This window comes from Mixophyes fleayi, chromosome 1, assembly GCF_038048845.1.
Source record: "Mixophyes fleayi isolate aMixFle1 chromosome 1, aMixFle1.hap1, whole genome shotgun sequence".
Lineage (NCBI taxonomy): Eukaryota > Metazoa > Chordata > Amphibia > Anura > Limnodynastidae > Mixophyes > Mixophyes fleayi.
This window is the reverse complement of record NC_134402.1, coordinates 108,651,607-108,663,587: the sequence shown is the minus strand read 5'-3', so window position 1 is coordinate 108,663,587 and position 11,981 is coordinate 108,651,607.

Below are 11,981 nucleotides of genomic sequence, written 5' to 3'. Positions count from 1 at the left end.
CATACCTGTTCATAATTGTGTATTGGAGTATACCTGTTAATTCTGTTACCTTAAATCAGCATATTCCATGAACTGAATCCTTGTTCACAAATTTTGCCTAAATAAAGACACTGGGTTTTTCTACTTCTGTTGCCGCGTCCTGAATTCACTAGTAATCATAACAGTGGACGGCAATTTTCATAGTGACTTGGCCATTGTAGAACATTCACCCTTTTGTTGTTCAACCCCACCAGTGTTGCTTTAGTCTTGTGCTTGGGAGCATTGTCCTGCTGAAATGTGACTTTCACCCAAGCTTTAGTTTTCTAGCAGATTGACGCAAGTTGTCTTGCAGCATCCATTTAAACATGAACCGGGGCCCCTGACCCTTTCATCTGCCATGCAGTGGGCCCCATTATCTCTATGGTCTCCAGTACACAGCACAGGCCGCACCAATGTAAGTTCCGCCACTGTGCTGTATTCAGTATGCTGACTGCCTGGTACTGTGGAATTAATGGCAGCTTATAAATAAATGGTGATGTTGATAATAAAGATTTTTTTGACATTGCATTGTGTCTTCCTATTAATTGTTTCACCTTATAGGAACTAATTAACAAGTGATGTTCATTACTTTACAACTCTATAAATTATTGCTTGTGTCACATATGATCCCAGATCTGTGAAATGAAACACAATTTGACTGATGCTCATGACGCTGATAATATTTTGCCATAGTACCCATAGTTAGGAAAATGAATAGTGTCTCCAGTGAGAAACTTTCAGATTGGTTTAATTGATACCTGGCACCTGAGTCAATGGTCTGACAGCTGTAGAGCATTTAGCAGATTTAGTCCTGGGATTAGGATAGAATATCTCCGGAACGCATCTTGTCTCTAGCTCAGACGACATGCTCGGGTGCACAGATGACTGAGAAAGTGAATTCATTTCAGCTGCACCTCAGATAAAAGAAATGAAAACCACAGTGGAATTTTAGGTGTACCACTGTTGTGAGGCACATTAACTAGATGACAGCTGCAGAAAATGGGGACGGATAGGTAAGATGACACTTCAGGTTTGGAACAGTTAGTGTGTGTGTGTGTGTGTGTGTGTAATATATATATATATATATATATATATATATATATATATATATATATATATATATATATATATATATATATATGTATATATATATATCCATATTTATATATCTTACCACACACTTGCCAACATAACACTTTGCTCTGCTCCAGTTTTACCTGCTAATTTTCTCAAATTAAGTGATCAATGTTGAATGTTTGTTTAAAATCAATTGTTTCATTCAGAATAGGTTACTTCAATATGGAAATAAGTATGAACATCATAAGTAGAGCTATGTGTCCCAAATAACATGGACTAGGCATGTTACTACAAGCAATGGGGGCAGGTAGGCAGATGGGGGAAAAATTGATTGTAAAATAACACAAGAGCACATAATTTCCTTGTTATTTTATCATATGAAACCCCTCCAATGCTAATAGAACAATAGAACATTTTCACAGTATATGCCTCAGTGTTATTTCAGTGTGCACATATTATACTGCAGCTCCAGGCTTTCACTAATGCTATAATGCCGCAATGATGGAGCAATTACAGTATTACTTACCTGGATATTTTGGCAGTATATTAGGTAGGTATAAAGGTCTCATAAACACAAAGGGCCTGAGTCATTAAGGGGAGCAAAGCATAAAAAAGGAGTAACTTTGCACCTGGGCAAAACCATGTTGCATTGGAGGAGGAGGTAAATTTAAAATGTAGAGACAGATTTATAGATTGGATAGAGCATGTCCTAGATCAACTTTAAATTTCAGTGTACAAATAAAGCTATCAAGTATTTGTGTTCTAGATGAAAAAAATAGCCAATATTTAACTTATGTATAAAATAATAAACTGATTTGCACCCCTTGCATTGTAACATGGTTTGTCCTGGAGAACATTGACTCCTTTATTTGACTTACTTTCTTTAATGACTCAGGCCCAAAAAGAGCAAGGGCTAGATTTACTAAGCTGCGGGTTTGAGAAAGTGGGTATGTTGCCTATAGCAACCTATCAGATTCTAGCTTTCATTTATTTAGTGCTTTCTACAAGATGACAGCTAGAATCTGATTGGTTGCTATAGGCAACATCCCCACTTTTTCAAACCCGCAGCTTAGTAAATCTAGCCCCAAGAGTAAGAATATGAGAGAAGTCGAATTAAAACAAATAGGCTCCCAAACTAAGCTTAAAAAAGATTTATTAATTCAAATTGTATATTGATACTAAATTCTCAACATCAAACATAGTATTGCACTAAGGCAAAATCTGCAAACTTCTATATGTTGGATAAAGCCTATATAAAAAGCACATTTAAAACACACTGTGTAATCAGAGGTACAATAAACTGCCGCTGGTATGATGAAGTAATCTCTGGTAATATTCGTCACTTAGTTATAGCAAGATTCCATATAGATGCTAATTAGTCGCATAGAACAAGAGTACATAATGTTCAAAGTTGGTAATGGTGTCCCAGATCTCTTAAGGAACACATAACCTGTAATAGTATCATTAGAGTATTCAAATCAATGAACGATGTTATAGCGGATGAAGAGAGGGGGGAGTAGCCAGCTCACCTTATCCTCTACCGCTGTGTCCGTAATGGAGAACTGTGCTTGGCTGTAGCAGATTAAAGAAAGGATCTCTAGGAACTCCTCGATGTAAAGAGCAAAGCCGCGTCACTCCATCTGTTAAAGACTACAGTAGGTATTACGGTAACAAAACATCCAGAGGCTTAAACTTCGTATATCCGACTTTCCTCAGAAGTTACCCAAACATGTGATGCTTTTCGTCAAAGCTGTGACTTTCTCAATGGTGAATCAGATCCATACTGTGAGGGCTGTACTCCCGAAGAACGTCTCGGAGAATCCCCTGTAACGAGAGAAAAGGTCCTCACCTGATCCTGAGGGTCGCTACGGACGGAACCCGTCAAGTGGAGGAGACTTCCGCTGCAGTCACGGTCCCCCCTGCAGGCGAGAGGAACAGAGGCACGAATACAACAGGGGGGGGGGGAAGGGGCTGTCCGGAATGCCGCCCAGGAACAGAGGGTTACTCAGCCCCGCTTGGCGACTCTCCGTTTTATTCTGGCCAAGCCACGCGGCTCCAAGAGTTCGGGGTAGAGAACGTTCTCGCCCAAACTCCCTACTCCTCACTAGGGAGGGCCACCCCAATGTGGGGACAAGACTCACTCTGCCGGCGGTGCGCAGCGGGGTATCACAGTCCCCACCCGGAACCGTCAGTATTCTGCCGGCGTGCGGGTGGACTCCGTCTTACCCCTCGAGACACCGTCTGCCCTGGGACCGTCAGGCAACCTTGCCGGAGCCCAGGCCAGACACCCCAATGGAACCGTGGACGACCGTGACCAACCCCGGAACTCACCAGGGCAGGGCTGCACTGCCCCAGTGGAACCGCGGAACGCCCGGACCGCCCTCGGAACTCAGAAGGGCTGTGCTACATTACTTCCAAGGCACCGAGGGGGACCCTGATCTCCCTCAGCCCGCGAAGAAGTCGTGCCACACCGCCGCCCAAGGGCCTGCCCTACCTCGAGTCTACACAGGAAGGGGAAGGGGAAGAGGATAGGCAGTACTTACCGGCTTGGGAGACCCTACGCAGTCCTTCTCCCTGGGGTGGGACGTAGCTCGCCCCAATTGCCCCTCCTAGGCCGTACGCACGGCCAGGGGATGAGTTAAGCCCACCCAGCGATCAGTCCCAACACACCACCTTCCGACCCCTGCGGGGAGACACAACACACCCCAACCACCCACTACCCCGTACAAGCCCACCCACAACAGTACAATGCCCCCAATACAATACTCAATTGCACAGTACAATACCCACGACACTATTAATGGCACAGTACAATACCCCAATGACCACAGACAATATCAATACAGACGTGTGTGCGTTCCTGCCCTACTCTGCCCCCACGGGGGTGATACTGATAGGGAGAGGGGGGAAACAAAGGCAGGCTTCTACCGCCAGGGCCTAAAGCCTGGGGGTGACCTGAGGGCCTAGCGCTCTATGGGGTCTACTCAGGGCCAGGTGCCCTATGGGGATGACTCAGGGCCTGGTGCCCTATGGGGACTAAGGGCATGGCGCCCTATGTGAACTAATGAGGGCTACCAAACGGGAGGGCGGACCTAATGGCCGAAGGAAAAAGGCCCTGGGCCCGAGTGAATAGTGACCGATAGAATGCGGGCGTGGGCCCGGGAGAGGTGGTCCCCACTGGGGTCTTACCTGGTCTAGGTCCTCCGTTTGCGACATCAGCGTAGCTCCTCTTCGGTCCTGCTAGTGCTGTCCGCCCGGACTCCCTGCCGTGCTCTGTCTCCGCGGCTATCTGCTCTGCTCTGCCTTCACCAGACAGATTAGCTCTTAGCCCTGACAAGGGCTTTCTGTCTGGACTGGTCCTGGTGATGTCTGCTGCGGTGGCTGCTGCTGTTGCTGCTGGGTCAGACTGTGTCCCTGCTGACGCTCCTGCTGCTCTCTCAGGTCTTCCTCTCTCCAGCTGCACTGCCCACCGCACTCCCTGGCCTCCACGTGGGCGCCGACTATATCCCTGGGCCGGGTGCTCCCCTATGACCTCATCACGGCCGGGTGCCGTGATTGGTCCGTGGCCGGGCGCTGGGATTGGTCCACGGCCGGGCGCCGTGATTGGCCCGCGGCAATCTGTGGAGCCGGCGTTTCCACAATACTCAATCAGGTTATAAACTTTCCTTAAATACAGGGGCTGCTAATAACAGCTCCCTGTCAGCAAAAGGGCTCTCAGCTGCAACATTAATCAATGTTAATCACTGGGATCTTGCCGTTTGTAAGGAGGTGAGAATAACAGAATATATTAGAACCTCTTCCTATATATATATATATATATATATATATATATATATATCGAAGCCAAGACAAGAATTATTAAAATAATATTGACAATAAAAATCTTAAATAAAAGAATAAAAGAGCAGCTGAAATTCCAAATGCATAAACAACCTGGAACCAAAAGAAGTAAAAATGCAGCCAATGTTCAAATCATCATAATAATGAAGGGCTTTTTACTTATAGTTGATAAATATTCTTAGGTCCTTCATAGCAATTGAACAAAAATTCAATCTCAAACCCCTAAATACATATATATTGTATCTTAAAGAATCCCAATTAATAATTTAAATAATAAATTAGAACAAAATAAATAGTAATAATAAAAAAGAACATACACCAGACCATATGTAAGTTCGGTTCCTAGTGGGGAAACAGCCTTAAGATAATTGATTTCTGGTTTTAGTCCATTAGACTACAGAATCACCTGTTATAGTAAATATCAGAATAGATATATAATAAAAAGAGCAATATACACTATCAACATACTAAACCAATACCCAAGTAGATGTAGGGAACAGTTAAATGAGGCTAAAATGAGTAAGAGCAAACATTAAATCTATGCAACAGAGTTCACTATAGTTCACAAGAATTTTGATTTCTTCAAATTATTCAACTATTATCTAAAATTAAATTCCAACATATTGTTTAGCCCCTCAGGGTGAAGTGTCTGCTACTTAAAAATCCAGAAAACTCTCTTTTGCACGGTTTCCGAAATCTATCTCCACCGAGTATAGTTCGTTTAATATACTTCCTAGCAATATTTGTAAGATTAGTAGGATCTGCATTGTGCATCTCTCAAAAATGTTTACATAGGCTATGGGTATAGAATTTGTTAATCATATTTCTCCTATGTTAAATAATCCTGATCGTAAAGGGTCTAGTTCTTCTGCCAACATATTTTAGGTGGCAAGGACATTGAAGGACATATATCACATAAGCCATATTGCAATTACAAAAAGAGGAGATAGTTTCCCCTGAAACTGATGAAACAATGCTCTTAAATGGGTTGTTAATATATACAAGTGGTACATCTGGTTTTATTACATCTAAACTTTCCTTTGTGTTTTTGGAAGATCCCTAAATTGCTGATACCTTTTAAAAACTAGGCCAGTATATTTTTTAGATTTTCATTTTTTTTAAAGATGATGTTTGGTCTATTATAATATGCTAAATCTTATCTCGTTTTATTAAATTATAATTTTTATTTATAATTTTCTAAATTCCTTCAAATTTTTTTATATAAATTTAGCTCCCTTTATGTTTTCTGTTGATTCTATAGATTATCTTTAGGTATTAACAATGATTTTCTATTTAAAGCTTTAGCATATTCAAAGACTTCTTCTACAAGTGTGTATCTTTAAAGTTATTCTTCATTTCAGAAGCTTGCTGTTGAAACGTATGATCTGAGGAACAATTTAATATTAAGCGGTTCATTTGATCTTTGGGAATATTTCTTAGCTACGGTTTATAGTGACTACTATTAAATCATAAATAATGATTAGACGCCACAGGTTTTTGGTAATTAGCTATATTAATATCTGTGTCTCTGGCCGAGAAGGTCAGATTCAAAGAATTCACTGACCTATTACTATAAGTATGGGTGAAAAACAAATTTGAATTCAAATAGGAAGCAAACAAGTGAATTTTATTAATACCTCCTTCCCATATAATGAACAGGTTATCTATATAATGGCCATAAAACACCAAATTTGCCCCAAATTGGCCATCCCAGATATATTGTTGTTTGAACTGGCCCAGATAAAGATGGGCAAAACTTTTGGCAAACTTAGTGCTCATGACAAAGTTAACAGTAACAGAGACAGAGTAACACAGACTTTAAAAAAAACAATGTGATGTTAAGTACTTTTGTTTCAAAAAAGACAAAAGTATTATAGGATGATACCTTTATTGGCTAACAAAAAAAAATGATTATATTTGCTATCGTTCTTTATTTATACTGCAATAATAATAATAAAAAATATTTTTCTCTACACAAAAAAAAAAAAAAAAAGCGAAAACTACAGCTATATGTCCTTACAAATGTGACAATTACCTGTTTGTTTTTCTTTTCTGTATGTCAATATTTTAAAATTGAATACAGTGGAGTAGTTGTACCTATCTTTGTAGTATATACATACATCCATAGTCCATTTGTTATTTTTTAGACTTCTAGCTCTTTATTATAATAGTAGTTTGATATGACTTTGATATGCTCTCTGCATTTGTTTTTAAATCAAGTCCTTTGGTGTCCTGAAATATATCTATGTGGCAAAGTATGTGACAATGTTAACTTTGCCCCAGTTTTACCCTTTTTAACCCTGTGTATCTTAGCATAAGCTACTAGGCTGGTTCAGAAAGCTTTGTACTATGATGTTACAAGACAAAGTAGGGGCAGAATAGTATGAAAACTCTACTCTGCAATCTCCAATTGTAAATGATGCCTAATAGCTTGCTAACTAACATATTCTAAATGCTAAGAGCTGTTCATTTATTGATTTAAGTAGCATGTCTTAGGTTTAGTTGCCCATTGCTATACATATTTATGGGTAAAGAGGCAAAAGACCTCTTAAATTTGAATACAACAGGAGAATTATTTAAGGTTTTGTTATAGCCACTGACCAATTGTTGCTTTGTTTTGGTTGTGTTGCTGACTGTTTTGACAAGTGATATGATCATGTTTGGTACTGCTGGCTAAGGATTCTACAACAGAAATGACTGGCATCATCTATCACCGATAACATGTTCTCTAAGCAATCTCTGTAATTGGACTACAGTTTAGTGCATGGCCTAAAGCAACTACCAAACATGAGGGTAACTGTGGTGAAAATATTCTAAACTGAGTTCCTCCTTATGGGGATTATTTTATACAACTGCAGAAAATGGTCTTAAATGGTCACAATGCTATTTATCATTCAATAATAGCAAAGTGTAACTAAATAACTTTATTGTGTTACATTTTTACATATGCTTATATTGACATTTGCAATGTCTATTATATCTTTAAACTAGATTATTGAAAACATATATTGAAAATGTTGCTATGAAAAAGTTAATATAATTTGCTACTCGGGAACAAGACGAAGATGAAATGCTACAATAAAATATACACAAACTTTTGGTAATAGTTTAGATCATGGGGCACTGGACCTTCACTTATTGGTGATACACCTTCCCTTGGTTACAGTGCAACAGCTGCCAGATCACAAGCTCAATGTGACACCACGATGATGTCATCATCAGACCCCACCCCTAAGGAGGAAAAGCTGTTGGAACTAAGAATTCCCAATTCGCTTCCACTTATTAGTGGAGCATTAAGGCTGGGTACACACTGCAGAAAATTTGTACCAATACAATATCAGTAACAATTTTACTAACATCTGAAAAAAAAAAAAGTCCCGATCAGCATGCCAATTCATGTGTACAAGACTTACCCTCAGATCTGTGCTCTTCATCTGTCATAACCATATGCTGAAAAGTTCATAACTCTGTAAACCCTATGGAGATCCTGATTGTGAGTGCATGCACACTGCTGAATTGGAAGGTCATTGTTAAATGAGGTTTTTAGTCCGGTTTAAAAATCAAATCAAATGATACAATGTGCTTTGGAACGATAATCCCTCATTTCTTCTGTGTACACACTAATGCAATATTGAACAGTCATTTGTTGTGTGATTGGCAAGGTAATCAGCTGAAAAACCTGTAGGGCGGCGGTTCCCAAACTGTGCGCCGCGGCTCCCAGGGGTGCCGCGGCGCTGTCTCAGGGGTGCCGCGCGTCAGCCATAAAAAAACAAACAAACAGAAACACTTACCAATCCCCCGGGCGCCGGGACCCAGCATCCTCCTCTCTCACGCAGCTGTCATATCAGTGACAGCTGCTGCGTGAGAGAGGATGATGCTGGGTCCCGGCGCCTGGCGGATTGGTAAGTGTTTCTGTTTGTTTGTTTTATGGCTGGCGCGCGGCAGAGAGGGCAGAGGAGAGTGACAGCGTGACAGGAGGGGGACAGAGGAGAGTGACAGCGTGAAAGGAGAGGGACAATGTGACAGGAGGGGGACAGAGGAGAGTGACAGAGTGACAGGAGGGGGACAGAGGAGAGTGACAGCGTGACAGGAGGGGGACAGAGGAGAGGGACAGCGTGACAGGAGGGGGACAGAGCAGAGGGACAGCGTGACAGGAGGGGGACAGAGGAGAGGGACAGCGTGACAGGAGGGGGACAGAGGAGAGGGACAGCGTGACAGGAGGGGGACAGAGGAGAGGGACAGCGTGACAGGAGAGGGACAGAGGAGACTGACAGCGTGACAGGAGGGGGACAGAGGAGAGGGACAGCATGACAGGAGAGGGACAGAGGAGACTGAAAGCGTGACAGGAGGGGGACAGAGGAGAGGGACAGCGTGACAGGAGGGGGACAGAGGAGAGGGACAGCGTGAAAGGAGGGGGACAGAGGATAGGGACAGCGTGACAGGAGGGGGACAGAGGAGAGGGACAGCGTGACAGGAGGGGGACAGAGGAGAGGGAGAGCGTGACAGGAGAGGGACAGAGGAGACTGACAGCGTGACAGGAGGGGGACAGAGGAGAGGGACAGCGTGACAGGAGGGGGACAGAGGAGAGTGACAGCGTGACAGGAGGGAGACAGAGGAGAGTGACAGCGTGACAGGAGGGGGACAGAGGAGAGTGACAGCATGACAGGAGGGAGACAGAGGAGAGTGACAGCATGACAGGAGGGGGACAGAGGAGAGTGACAGCATGACAGGAGGGGGACAGAGGGGAGTGACAGCGTGACAGGAGGGAGACAGAGGAGAGTGACAGTGTGACATGAGGGGGACAGAGGAGAGGGACAGCATGACAGGAGAGGGACAGCGTGACAGGAGGGGGACAGAGGAGAGTGACAGCGTGACAGGAGGGGGACAGAGGAGAGTGACAGCGTGACAGGAGGGGGACAGAGGAGAGTGACAGCGTGACAGGAGGGGGACAGAGGAGAGGGACAGCGTGACAGGAGGGGGACAGAGGAGAGTGACAGCGTGACAGGAGGGGGACAGAGGAGAGGGACAGCGTGACAGGAGGGGGACAGAGTAGAGTGACAGCGTGACAGGAGGGGGACAGAGGAGAGGGACAGCGTGACAGGAGAGGGACAGAGGAGAGTGACAGCGTGACAGGAGGGGGACAGAGGAGAGGGACAGCGTGACAGGAGGGGGACAGAGGAGAGTGACAGCGTGACAGGAGGTGGACAGAGGAGAGGGACAGCGTGACAGGAGGGGGACAGAGGAGAGTGACAGCATGACAGGAGGGGGACAGAGGGGAGTGACAGCGTGACAGGAGGGAGACAGAGGAGAGTGACAGTGTGACATGAGGGGGACAGAGGAGAGTGACAGCGTGACAGGAGAGGGACAATGTGACAGGAGGGGGACAGAGGAGAGTGACAGAGTGACAGGAGGGGGACAGAGGAGAGTGACAGCGTGACAGGAGGGGGACAGAGGAGAGGGACAGCGTGACAGGAGGGGGACAGAGCAGAGGGACAGCGTGACAGGAGGGGGACAGAGGAGAGGGACAGCATGACAGGAGGGGGACAGAAGAGAGGGACAGCGTGACAGGAGGGGGACAGAGGAGAGGGACAGCGTGACAGGAGAGGGACAGAGGAGACTGACAGCGTGACAGGAGGGGGACAGAGGAGAGGGACAGCATGACAGGAGAGGGACAGAGGAGACTGACAGCGTGACAGGAGGGGGACAGAGGAGAGGGACAGCGTGACAGGAGGGGGACAGAGGAGAGGGACAGCGTGACAGGAGAGGGACAGAGGAGAGGGACAGCGTGACAGGAGGGGGACAGAGGAGAGGGACAGCGTGACAGGAGGGGGACAGAGGAGAGGGACAGCGTGACAGGAGAGGGACAGAGGAGACTGACAGCGTGACAGGAGGGGGACAGAGGAGAGGGACAGCGTGACAGGAGGGGGACAGAGGAGAGTGACAGCGTGACAGGAGGGGGACAGAGGAGAGTGACAGCGTGACAGGAGGGAGACAGAGGAGAGTGACAGCGTGACAGGAGGGGGACAGAGGAGAGTGACAGCATGACAGGAGGGAGACAGAGGAGAGTGACAGCATGACAGGAGGGGGACAGAGGAGAGTGACAGCATGACAGGAGGGGGACAGAGGGGAGTGACAGCGTGACAGGAGGGAGACAGAGGAGAGTGACAGTGTGACATGAGGGGGACAGAGGAGAGGGACAGCATGACAGGAGAGGGACAGCGTGACAGGAGGGGGACAGAGGAGAGTGACAGCGTGACAGGAGGGGGACAGAGGAGAGTGACAGCGTGACAGGAGGGGGACAGAGGAGAGTGACAGCGTGACAGGAGGGGGACAGAGGAGAGGGACAGCGTGACAGGAGGGGGACAGAGGAGAGTGACAGCGTGACAGGAGGGGGACAGAGGAGAGGGACAGCGTGACAGGAGGGGGACAGAGTAGAGTGACAGCGTGACAGGAGGGGGACAGAGGAGAGGGACAGCGTGACAGGAGAGGGACAGAGGAGAGTGACAGCGTGACAGGAGGGGGACAGAGGAGAGGGACAGCGTGACAGGAGGGGGACAGAGGAGAGTGACAGCGTGACAGGAGGTGGACAGAGGAGAGGGACAGCGTGACAGGAGGGGGACAGAGGAGAGGGACAGCGTGACAGGAGGGAGACAGAGGAGAGTGACAGCGTGACAGGAGGGGGACAGACGAGAGTGACAGCGTGACAGGAGGGAGACAGAGGAGAGTGACAGCGTGACAGGAGGGGGACAGAGGAGAGTGACAGCATGACAGGAGGGAGACAGAGGAGAGTGACAGCATGACAAGAGGGGGACAGAGGAGAGTGACAGCATGACAGGAGGGGGACAGAGGGGAGTGACAGCGTGACAGGAGGGAGACAGAGGAGAGTGACAGTGGGACATGAGGGGGACAGAGGAGAGGGACAGCATGACAGGAGAGGGACAGCGTGACAGGAGGGGGACAGAGGAGAGTGACAGCGTGACAGGAGGGGGACAGAGGAGAGTGACAGCGTGACAGGAGGGGGACAGAGGAGAGGGACAGCGTGACAG